At 36.5% G+C, this 13,393-nt stretch overlaps 2 non-coding genes across 2 annotated transcripts; one reads left to right on the top strand and one right to left on the bottom strand.

Annotated features, from left to right (window-relative positions):
* Positions 1-9,763: 9,763 nt before the first annotated feature.
* TRNAS-GGA (transfer RNA serine (anticodon GGA)) lies at positions 9,764-9,835 on the bottom strand. The gene has a single exon. It is a non-coding gene; the product is annotated as a tRNA-Ser (tRNA).
* Positions 9,836-10,289: 454 nt separating this feature from the next.
* TRNAS-GGA (transfer RNA serine (anticodon GGA)) lies at positions 10,290-10,361 on the top strand. The gene has a single exon. It is a non-coding gene; the product is annotated as a tRNA-Ser (tRNA).
* Positions 10,362-13,393: the final 3,032 nt, after the last annotated feature.

The following is a 13,393-nucleotide window of genomic DNA, read 5'->3' on the forward strand; positions in this document are numbered from 1 at the left end:
GTTATGTTTTATTTAACGACGCTCGCAACTGCAGAGGTTATATCAGCGTCGCCGGATGTGCCGGACTTTTGTCCCGCAGGAGTTCTTTTACTTGCCAGTAAATCTACTGACATGAGCCTGTCGCATTTAAGCACAAATGCCATCGACCTGGCCCGGGATCGAACCCGCAACCTTGGGCATAGAAGGTCAGCGCTATACCAACTCGCCAACCAGGTCGACTTTCTTTTATCTACTGCATGTGTTTGTGTATAAGAAATGAAGGGTTCAGAACCATAGTGGGCCAAGAGCCATTTACTAAAACCGTAGAAAACAAGGGTTAAAATGAAATTATTACCATAATTCAATAGAAACATATAGCAAGTAATATAAAGTACACACATTCAAACTAAATTATAGAGGAGAAGGTGGAAATATGGGCTAGGAGTGGTAATATGGGCTACCTCGTTTTTTACTATATATAGTGTTGTTACCTAGCGAAAAAGCTCTAAAAGTACATCTCGTGTCCATCAGTCTGCGTGCACAAAGACAAACCAGTTGCCTTTGTGATGTGGATGTGGTGTGTCCTTTGTGTTTTTCATCAATTTCAAAGTTTTTGCAGGTATGTAGTCTCAATTTTATTGAAAGAAATATATTTAGTGTTTAGAAATCACGCTTGATGTGTTGCACTGATTAAGAATAGCTCTATCACATGGCATATGGCATGGTAATATTTATTTAGAACAACAATTGCCATACATAATCTTAGAAACCTTCATGAGCCGATGCTGCTAATATGGGCTACCGCTATGTGTCAAATATGAGATAGGTAGCCCATATTACCAGCACGTTAACACGTCCTGTATTTTCACTATCGTGATTTGCATTATTTGTTACAGAATATTGCCATTGATGTTACACAGGTTTCCTACTCATGTTTCTTTGTTTTTTCCAATTTTATTTTCAAATTTTTGTGGTAGCCCATATTTAGAACCCACTACCTGTACAGGACTAGTTCGTCTTTCTTTCAAAAAGTAATTATATGCAAATATCTATCGCAACTATTGACCTTTAAGTCTGGAAAAGTTGGATACGAATAATTACTTTGTATGTCAATAAAGATTTTCAAGAATTATGTCACACCATTTTCCATTATTATGAGGAAAACAAAATGGTTGCCATATTTCCACCTTCTCCTCTATGGCAATCTTCATTAAACTATGGTATTCACTTAACTTTAACCCTTGCTTTCTCCGTTTTAATAAATGGTGCTTGACCCACTATGGCTCTGAACCCTTCAAATGTAAGCATAAAATGGATATAGGTCTACATAAACGCATAAGCATTATGCAGTGACTAGCTCTCAGTTGTGGACTCACGGTGACGTCACGAGGAAAGACACGGGCTGGGAAGGCCTGCTCGTTAGCCATACCGTCTATTCTAAACATCGTAGTAGATAGGTAAAACATCTTATTACATTCGAAGACTATTTCTTTACATTCTACTACCGACTTCACAGAAACCTGAGAGTCCTCTATTGCACGGAAGTAAACCGTCGTCATTTCGGTACCAACGCAAAGAGAAAAACATACCGCTTGCATTCGAGGAACAATAAAATTTCTGCAACCATTATCCGATAGCAGAACAAATAACCATGTCGTTAAATGCCTTATTACAGTGTCAATGTACTGAAACAAAATGAAATAAACCAAGCAGCCACATTTATGAATATTACAGTTCACACTGCGTACTTTAGCTCGTCAAGTTATATTCAGAAGGCTGAATTCTAAACTGCAACGCTTTGTGCAACCGAGTGAATTCCAATGGTGCGAAACGGCATTGTAGCTACGTAACTGCATAGGTGATAGCATTTAGCGGTACAGTATTATGGATTACGGAGAAATACTACTGTGACGGGAGAAAAGAAAATGGAAATTCCCACATTACGACATGCGTCAATATTGTGCCTGTCCGACACATAAGCCTACTCCTTTGGCAGAACGTCGGAATTTAAAGCCACGAGCTACTCAGCTTTACTTCCCTCCCGGGGAAGCTTAAGGATATTAACGGCCTTCTGCGTTGCAACACTAACTAAATGCTATACACGTATATTACATTGGTTGCTCTGTAATTCATGCCTTTCAATATTTTTAAACAGATCTTTTGACACTAGGCAGGCGTTTTAAAAATAATTGAAACGTACCAGATGTACAGACGTGGACAAATTATTAACAAAATGGACGATTTTTATGATAATTCTGTTTACAAAATTTGACTTTTCAATTTAGACTACATTTGACAATTTTGGATATTTCCATCATTACAGTAGACAGAAATATGCAAAAATGTCAAATGTAGTTTAAATTGAAGAGTCAAGTTTTGTAAAAATATATAATAAAATTCTTTAATTTTGCTAATAATTTGTAAATTAGCAAAATTGTCAACTGCATTGAAGAGTCAAATTTTGTAAAAATATAGAACAAAAATCTTCAGTTTTGCTAATAATTTCGAAATATCCAAAGTGTCAACTGTAGTACAAATTGAAGAATCGAATTTTGTAAAAATATACAAAAAACCTTCAGTTTTGCTAATAATTTGTAAATATGCAAAAATATCAACTGTAGTCCAAATTGAGGAGTTAAATTTTGAAAAATATGCAATACAAATCTTCAATTTTGCTAATAATTTGGAAATACACAAAAATGTCAACTGTAGTCTAAATTGAAGAATCATATTTTGTAAAAATATATAATAAAAATCTTAAATTTTGCTAATAATTTGTCCACGTCTGTAATTTTAAGATGTGCGAGAAGCATTTTTAGCACTGACTTTCGGCTGTTTACGTCAATAATAACAATAATAACAATAATAATAATAATAATAATAATAATAATAATAATAATAATAATTCCAGGTCCGGGTATCGATCCCAGGACCCTTCTCTTAGCGCACGAATGCTCTACCGACTGAGCTACCCCAGGAACTATACACGACACAGTCACAATTCTTTCCTTTATATCAACACAACTCAAAATGAACTGACAAGACGCCAGAAACCCAACTTCGAGTTGTGTGGATATAAAGGAACGAACTGTGATGGTGTCGTGTATAGTTCCTGTGGTAGCTCAGTCGGTAGAGCATTCGTGCGCTAAGCGAAGGGTCCCGGTATCGATACCCGGCACCGGAACAATTTTTCCCTTGAAATTATTCAAACCTGCTTCAGAGGGAGCTTCTACCTAAAAGCTAGATTTGCATAATAATGATAATAGTTTACCACTAAATGACAAACGGCAGCAATCGCAATCGATCAATAAAGCCTTTCAAACAATGACAGACCTAATTTTAAAAATGAATGTTTTTGATTAAGATATGCAGGCCTACTCAAATTAAATAAATGACGTCCACAACAATAATTTCATTGATATTTATATGAAACAAAAATAATTAACTGTAGCTAGTTTAAAATAGGAAATACCCGGGTTCATGGTTGCGAAACTTGGACTCTCACTCTGAGAGAGCAGCAGAGGTTAAGGGTGTTTGAGAATAAGGTGCTTAGGGAAATATTTGGGGCTAAGAGAGATGAAGTTACAAGAGAATGGAGAAAGTTACACAACGCAGAACTGCACGCATTGCATTCTTCACCTGACATAATTAGGAACATTAAATCCAGACGTTTGAGATGGGAAGGGCACGTATGGGCGTATAGAGTGTTAGCTGAGAGACCGGAGGGAAAAAAAAACCTTTGAGGAGGCCGAGACGTAGATGGGAGGATAATATTAAAATGGATTTGAGAGAGGTGGGATATGATTGTAGAGACTGGATTAATCTTGCTCAGGATAGGGACCGCTGGCGAGCTTATGTGAGGGCGGCAATGAACCTCGGGGTTCCTTAAAAGCCATTTATATAAGTAAGTACGTAAGTAAATACCCGGGTTCAGGGGCGTAGGTACGCAAGGAGAGGAGTTACTGGGTTCGAATCCCCCTTCTACTTAAAAAATGGCATATTTAGATTTCAGTATTTTTTATCCATAATCATTTTCCCTTCTCTAAGTTTTCAGTCAGAGTAACAAAATCTACATAGAAGTTGATAAGGCGTCGTAAAATAAACCAATTAAAAATCTAAGTTTTCAGAAGAAACCTTTCCTGACCTCTTTTCATAATTTCACAGATTCTGCCGGAGACATAACGCCGGACTATCGCTGAGACAAGGAAGCAGAAACCGGCTGAGGTAGGAATGCTGAATTAAAGAAGAAACGGTACCGGTATGTTATCCCGCCCAGTCATAAACGAAGAACAAGAAGAAATACTACAAAACAAAAAGAAGTAAAATAAAACTATACCACGACCAAAGGTAGAAGAATATAAGCTGAGGTCAAGGAGAATGCTGTGAATCGGTACATTATAATTATATCAATGACTGATACATTATGACCATGTCACGTTGCCATGTTACAGAGTTAATGTTCCGAAAATATAAAATGTAGAGCAAATGTGTATCTAATTACTAGACTTCCTTCAACTCCATGCCGCTTACAGCCCTTGAATGTTTCTAGCCGAAGTGTACAACTAGGCTTCTCCTTCGATGTAACACTAGACTGGCACAAAGTAGGATGCCTGCGACTGATAGTAAAAAACAGCGCAATACCTACATAGAACATACATGCCGTAGGTGGGTTAGAACTCACCACAGTTATATTTTCTACACATTAAATCTGTGTCGGTGCGTACGTAACGGCCGAAATTACTGCCCTCAACAGTGTACAAATATATTTTTAACGGGTAGGGGAGAAGTGGGTATAGTGAGACAGGGAGAACAGTGAGACAATTTTTATTAGATGGTAAATTTTGATGTTGAAATGTTTGTAACAGTGGAGTTGTATGTTGCATGACTAAAGTAACAATATTTTCATACTCGATTTGATTCTAGTTATAAAAGTGAGTGATGAAAAAATAATTCGTAATTTTTCACTCTAGAAGTAAAATTTTGTCTTGTGTTGAATGAAGGCTATTTTGGATATACAAATTAAATAGAAATATGAATATTTTGTTACCTAATACTATGGTATTGACGTTATGTTTGGCAAAGTTTCGTCTTTCTTGTTTTGATTTTGAAGTGATGGGGCCATTTTAAACGAACTATGCGTAAAGGGAACAGTGAGACATGTCATTGAAGGGTACACTGAGACGTCTCACTGTTCCCATTTAGACCTACCAATGATTTGCAAAAATAAATTGTAATTATATTACATTTACCGGTAACTAACATTTAAAATGAACATACTAGTAACCAATTTAGGAATTATAGCTTAAAATAATGGATACATTACATTTTAATGGTTTCTTAAATAAAAAATTATTCCCAGAATTTAAGAAAATATTAAAAAATAATAAAGAATTAAATTAAATTCTTATAATTATATGCTTTGTTGTCACCAAAAATTCATCTTATTTTTTCGCAATAGTTTAAAAGTCATGGAAAATTCACTTTTCCAAATGTTCCAGATGTTTCAATGGTTTCGAAGTCAGACATCAAAATGATTCTAAATAAGTCTACAGAACATGGCAAGATAAAGAGACAGCAAGCTTTCTTTTCTTTTAAAATAAATGTAAATCATTTCAATGTCCGTTAATAGACACTGTGGTGTCTCACTGTACTCTCCTGAATGGGAACAGTGATACATTTGTATTTTTTTGACAAACACGCATTGTATATTATGTCCTTTATCTATTAACATTTCTGTTTATGTATTATTGTAATCCATGTTTTAATGTATAATTCTTTTGTACTTGATTTTTAAAATACTTGAAATTTCACTTGCATACATATGTCTTAATATTTTGTGTCTCACTGTACCCACTACTCCCCTACATTGTGATTGCGCGATATACCTGAAATAGTGACATGTTTTTGAGCCTAAGCAAGGGAGCAATTTTTCCGCCAAAGGAGCAATACAGAATTTATTTTGAATTTTGTTACGGAAAATACTAGGCCTACATCAGTGCTTCACAGAGTGCACTGCACTGCGCAATGCACTTTGCACGTGCATTAACAAGACAAGACTGAGGGGGTGTCAGTGCAAACTGTATACGTGACAGCGAAATAAATAAATGTAAGTTACGTATTTATTTACAATTTTTGTTTGTTTTAAGCGGATTATTTTTGTACACTTTGTCTTTTAGAGTTCCTCAAAAATAAAAATCACGAGGAATTAGGTCGGGGGATCGAGAGGGCTATCCATTCCTACTACAGTACTCCAACCACGAGAAAGTCTCTGCCGGATGAGACGAAAGGAAGTAATGCTGTGAATGAATGTTGATGTCATAAGATGTCATAAGGTCACACACGTGGGTACTCATATCTCTATTGGCTAGCTGTCACAGCACAAACAATAACATTGATACACACATGTTTATACTACCCTAGTTACAAAATTAGATCACTGTTAACCTCCTGGTCTTTTAATCTCTCCATACAGGAGATAACAAATGCAGGAGAGCGCATGGTTTTTAAACAGACATTATAACGATAATATTATATATCTACTTTGCTCCAATACATGTCGCAATAGTAAGCACATTCCTTTCACGGTTGATCTCCTGGTTGGAGAACAGTAATAATTCTATCTTCGATTATTCTATTTAGTTCTTCCACACAGGGGTGTATGTTTTATTACAGAATCCTCTTGGATGGAGAGCGTGCTTTTGTGTTAAAATTAGGAGTCACACAAAATTAACAAATGTTCAATAGCTGGAAAGTTATTTCACTTTACTTTTGTGACATTACTTTATAGACATTTCATATAGTAAGAATGTGAACATTTCTCATAACAAGTGAGTTTTTTTAAGTCTACAAACGTAACTGTTATTCCTCACGTTATAGCTGTAGCTGTAATCCGACTGTAAAGTAAAATATACAAACTTACGCATGTGCATTAAGTCTATTATAAAAACAGCTGATTATATGACACTGCGTAACCATTGAAACCAGAACTATTAGATAGACTGACCAATAAACTAAAGATCGATTGTAGAGCCATCTGAAAATAGTATTCTTGCGCACGGAATATAGCTATTCCCCACAAGAATTCTCCGCAATAAATTTGCGCCAGTTGCGTGTGCAAACCAGTTTTTACAAATTGAGTAAGTATGTAAAGAGTGCTTGACGCATGTAATCATCATGTGACTATAGTGCATGCCCATGAGAGAGAAGTTGGTGAATAACGGAAATTCTCCATCCCTATTTATCACTGTTTCACGATTATGTAGAACTACAGCGAAGCTAACTGCTCTTGGTTAAAATAAATTCAATTCCAATAATAAATATACCAAAGAGTAAAGCACTTACGAACTATTAATTTATAATCTCCGGTCGCAGAAAGAAATGTGACTTATTTTGGGAGAAAATTGGACGCTTTCAAACGCCATCTAGCGGGTTTAATCGAAAACCATTTGGCAACACTGTTCAGGAAAATATCATTTACAGCTACGTCGACGTAGCTTCAAATCTACACCTTATAACCGTTAGGTACATCATGAAGTATATGTCAATAATAGCGCTATATCATAGTGGATCGCGTTCGTGTTTATACACATAAATACCCACACCTGCTTAACGATCCGATCGCTATCTTCAATGGTTAGTATAAAATATTATATGATTCATGATCATTTATTCGGACCTCTTCTGAATGAGTCACCCCATGTAACAGTGTGAAGGCAAGTAATCGATAACGGTAATTCTCAAGTCTACACACTTCTCACGAAAGTAATGCGTAATTTCCAAACATTACTGAGCCACTAGGCCTCTATACCGGTTGCTATTACATAAAGAACGAGCTTTGACATTTATAACAAGCAAAACAACTTCCAAATATAAACTTGAAGATCTGAAATACAGAGCTACTTCTGTTTGTGGATCAGTTGCTTTGGTTCTGAACTGTACAGTCAAGGTCGAATGCCAAAACCATGAATCACACCTTTTTTATATCCCTTTTAAATTCGCAACACACATATACATGATTGTCTGCATCATATTACACGGGAGTATGCTTTACATCTTGCCGCTTAAAAGCAGAGAATAAACAACATACTAACAATGTAAGTTTTTCACGCCCACCTACGGATAGCGCACACTAGAACGTGATTGGGAATACGACCACAAAAGGATTTTATTGCTCCAACTTTATACCTACAAAAATTCCTATTCTATTGACGTTCATCGCATTTAGCAGCACTCGGATACAACAATAATTCATGCACTTAATTATCTAAAGTCTAAATCTGGAAAATACAACACGTGTTTAGAGTCACAATAGATACAGTATATTAAAAAGGACGGAATAAATTATCCTCTACGTCTGCATAATAAGAGGTTTGCGTATTGACACCGTATCATAAATCTAGGAACATCCAACATTTCAGACCTACATATCGATTCCATCTCCAGAGAACGCAAAAGAAGGAGGAATTCACCTGACGGATGATATCGAGAGCTGTTCTCCAAGATTGGACGTCAATAAAATTGTGGTGTGGACTTATAGTGGGACAGGGATGTCGGAAGAAAAGTCATGAATTACTATTTTAGTGGAGTTTTCATGATAGTTCAGCTCGCAGAAACGTTCCTAAACCTTAAAACTAAGGCAGGACTTTCCTCCTATCATACGATTTCTTTCTTTTTGTACGAAGGAGGTCCCGAAGGCTAGCACTGCAGTCTCTAGTAGGCTTATTGTGCCTTACTGCTCCTATACCAGAATAATACTTTTGTTATTATTTCAATGTATAATTTCACTTCTGGTAGTGTGGAAGAAAAGGCCTGATGGCCTTAACTTTACCAGAATAATTAAATAAATGAGATAAATAATTTTTGAAGTCAGAACGGTACAACTTGCCAGTCACAGTATAGTATCACGCCGCAACGTTTTGGATGAATACTGCTGAAATGAAATACGTATATTGAATTGTAAAAATTACAGCGACTGTCGAATGAAGGAAAACTGGAGAATCCCGAGAAAACCCCGTACAACATTGGCCTTGTTCATCACAAAAAAAAAAGTCTGACCACTTATCAAATGCTTAGAAAAATGCAACATTAATACATTTCTTTATTAGGTCTAATTGTACTTACAAAAAATAAACAGCATTAATAATAATCATCACCGTTATGAATCTGACACAAACGGTAACATGACTCAGTTCTTCTTTATTTTCCAAATACGTGTTGTATTTCAGATCTGACTATATAGAATTGTTCCAAAATTCAAGCACACAGACTACATCGTACGAAACCTGATGAAAATGGAGCTCAAAATGTAGTGACAAAATATCGATCTATGAATTCTTAATTGCGCAATATGATAACACTGTACTTTGCAAATATATGCTACGCCTGTGATTGTAGCTCAAGCCAGGGACGTCACTAGGGGGGTGCGAAAGGGTGCGCAAGCACCCCATAAAAAATCGGAGCACTCCTTTCTGCACCCAAAGGGCAATTTATTAACAAAATTCTAGGCATAAATTATTTTGAAGAACAAAAACAAACAAACAATTTCTTGGATTTGAAAAAACTACGTCCCTTAGGGTAAAAACATGTTGGAGTTGTTCATCTCGCCACGCATATCGCCGCGCATCTCGCCGTGTGGCGATTAGGAAACAAACCAACGATATATAATGGGTAAAAACATGCTGGAGTATTTATTTTATTTTGATGTACCGAAGTACATATGATATTTCCATGCAGATATTCTGCTTTCTCAGATGATGAGAGAGAGATGGAACGGAGAAAAAATTCTCTCCGGCGCCGAGATTTGAACCCGGGTTTTCAGCTCTCCGTGCTGATGCTTTAACCACTAAGCCACGCCGGATACAATCCCGACACCGTTGAGAATCGTCTCAGATTAAGCTCCATCTCTTGGGTTCCCTCTGGTGGCCGCCCTCTGCACTACGTCATAGATGTCTATGCACGCAGGACCGAAGTCCATACATGTGTAGAGGTGCACTCAGATGAGTGACTGATTGGCCGGGGTCCGACGGTATGGGCGCCGTCTTTAAATCACAAAGTGATTTATTACGCATATCATATTTATTTTGATGTACCGAAGTACATATGATATTTCCATGCAGATATTCTGCTTTCTCAGATGATGAGACCGTCGGACCCCGGCCAATCAGTCACTCATCTGAGTGCACCTCTACACATGTATGGACTTCGGTCCTGCGTGCATAGACATCTATGACGTAGTGCAGAGGGCGGCCACCAGAGGGAACCCAAGAGATGGAGCTTAATCTGAGACGATTCTCAACGGTGTCGGGATTGTATCCGGCGTGGCTTAGTGGTTAAAGCATCAGCACGGAGAGCTGAAAACCCGGGTTCAAATCCCGGCGCCGGAGAGAATTTTTTCTCCGTTCCATCTCTCTCTCATCATGCTGGAGTAGTTCATCTCGCTGCGCACCTCGCCGCACATCTCGCCGTTCAGCGAGAATCAAACTGGTTTGATTTTCAAGATGCAGCTGCCTGAAACTAGCGTTCTGATTGGTCGGTTGTCGCAACAGAACGTCATGATTCTCTCCATCCGTCCTCTCAAGGCATAAGATTGGAAGGAAATTCTTTTTTTTTTTTTTTTTCATCTTGCAGTTCTTAATTGCTTATTATATTACAGTATGTTCATTTTTAAAGCCATTATCATTATTATTATTATTATTATTATTATTATTATTATTATTATTATTATTCATTTCGTTTTCAGAACAAAAAGTGTTTATACCGACGTCAAACTTTTGCACAATATTTTGAAAGAATATGTGTTTCTTATTATGATTGACAGTGAAAGATTTTTGCTAATAATAAGTAATACATTTTGATAATTGTACATTATTATATACTGTATAATTATTAATTACCTGAGAGTCACTACCAACCTCTCTTCAGCACTGATTGGTTTATGTATCTTAGTGTACACTTTTTGGATTTTAGGTTCTATTAGCATCAAGATGTAAGTGAACGTTGACTGAGACATTCTTAAATATTCGTAAAATCTATCTGGAAATGCCTTAAGCTGCTGATATAATTGATAGAATTCACCAAGTTTAGTGCGTTCCTTATTGATTGGATGCACGCTGTATTTTCTTCTTCTGTTGGAAAGTAACCACCACTTCATTGCAGTACTCGTAGATAAATCGCTAACACTGTCAGAATTTGTAAACATTTTTTAAGTACTAATAGGTACGACCAATAAATTTATTAGTATTTACCACGTATTCATGGAGAATCTCACATCTGCACTCATTGTCCGCGTAACGGCGAGAATCATGGCGAGGTGAATTGCTTCACTATGCTCTGCTGAGGCGAGATGCGAGATGCACGGCGAGTTAATGGCGAGGTGCGCTACTCGGAGAGGCGAAATGAACAACTCCAACATGTTTTTACACTTAGTGTATCGTAATGGATGTGATGAGCAATAATAATAATAATAATAATAATAATAATAATAATAATACATAGTAATATTAATAAACAGATGTATAGTATGCGCGCAAGTGCATGAGAGAACATTTTGGACTTTTTATGTACCATATTTTTACAGCTCGCACCCCATTTTTAAATCTCACACCCCATCCATCCGCACCCCCCTTGCTCTGATCCTGGCGACGTCACTGGTTCAAGCTATCCGTAAGCTGCTTTATAACTAAACGTTCATAGTTCAAACCACACCCTTCAACTTTAATTTTTTTACTTTAATTAGCCTATCTTTATAAACAGGTTATTACTACATCCAATATCGTGCGTTATCGGTTTATTATGACATGCGTGCCAATAATAGCAATGACGTATTCGCTATGACGTAATACCGGAACGCTTGGGTGGGGATGCATGCAACTCGTCTGGCTATCTTGCTTACCGCTTCTACGCGCCACGTAACAAGAAATGAAATGCAGGACAGAAGGTAACGTAACATTTATTTCCAATCTTTAACAATTTTGTATAACTTTTGTACAGTTCTGTGGTTCAGAGAAACTATATTAAGAAAATAAAGGAACATTTGTAACATAAAATTTGATACCTAAGATATAACTAGAGTTTGTAATACCTGCAAGGTCATCCATTTCTCTTTATTCAATGTCAATGTCAGACGCAACTAATCGATACGAACATATAAAGACTTTGTCAGCTATGGATGCCGAATGGATGTCGAATTATTTCATAATTTATTTCCTACAATTTATAATGCTAAGATGTCATAAAGTTTTGTATCCAACTCGTGGATAATCTTATTATGACACTCGTGAAAATTGTCGCACGAACGATAGTGAGTACAACAAACATTCACTCATGCCATAATCATCAAGATTATCCACTTGTTGCATAAATAACTATTATGTAAGGTACAAATTGTTTCTGTATTGCACTATGTTCCTTTACAACTTCGTAATAAATTACTGTTTATCAGTTTCTTTGTATTTTATTGCTTGTCACAATTACAAACACAGTAACCTTTACCTTAAAGTAGATTAATAAGACATTCTAGGCTATGTTGTGCAGTGTTGTCCAATCGTATAATTAAATTTTTTCGGACGAAATTTCGTCACTAATATTCTCGTCTCCAATTTCCAATCCGGAGTCACACGATAGGCCTATAGCCTGTGTACGTGAATTTCGGGATTCCTATATATATGAAATAAATTCGCAATGGCGACCTAACTAGGTTCCGAAGAAAGAATCCCCTAGCTTTATAATATCATAATCATAAACACATAATAGTAGCGTTTGGGAAAAACATGCATAAGGGTGGCGACGGAGCAAGGGGGAGAAAATCAATAACTCACGGGATGATAAAGATCAGAGGGCGCTGGAGAGTAGCTACAATACTGAACGTTTTAGAATTGATTAAATCTATTTTCTTTCTTTCTCATCTTACTCTCGAACGTTGCAAACAAAGCGCATGGAAATAAAGAGAATACCAATACGCATTGAAACTGGATTAAAAAGAAAACAAGAGGCGCTGTAATCTATGACTGACGCCTGCTTCATGGATAAAAACGAACGGGGTTTGTTAATTAAATTCTTACACTTCTATATTAGGATTCTCATAACAATAGGTAATACACGCTCCAATAATATCTCTTGAATATTGCTGTATCCTCCTGAGTCCGAGACATTTCTTGTTTTATTTTTAAAGTTCAATATAATTCTACACTTCAGAAAAAAATCACTGACATGAGGAAAGGTGCTGAAAAAATTCTGCAAGGTACAGTTAGGGCACAAATGAAGGTATATTATACTTACTTTGGGTCTCTGCACATACATCTTATATCACAATCAGGTATGAAGTATGGTATAGTATACTATACTCTCAAGACTCAGAAGGGTAATATTAAATATTACAGTGTCCTCTATTGTATGATGTAATAATATAAAATAAATA

Source organism: Periplaneta americana, chromosome 16, assembly GCF_040183065.1.
Source record: "Periplaneta americana isolate PAMFEO1 chromosome 16, P.americana_PAMFEO1_priV1, whole genome shotgun sequence".
Classification (NCBI taxonomy): domain Eukaryota; kingdom Metazoa; phylum Arthropoda; class Insecta; order Blattodea; family Blattidae; genus Periplaneta; species Periplaneta americana.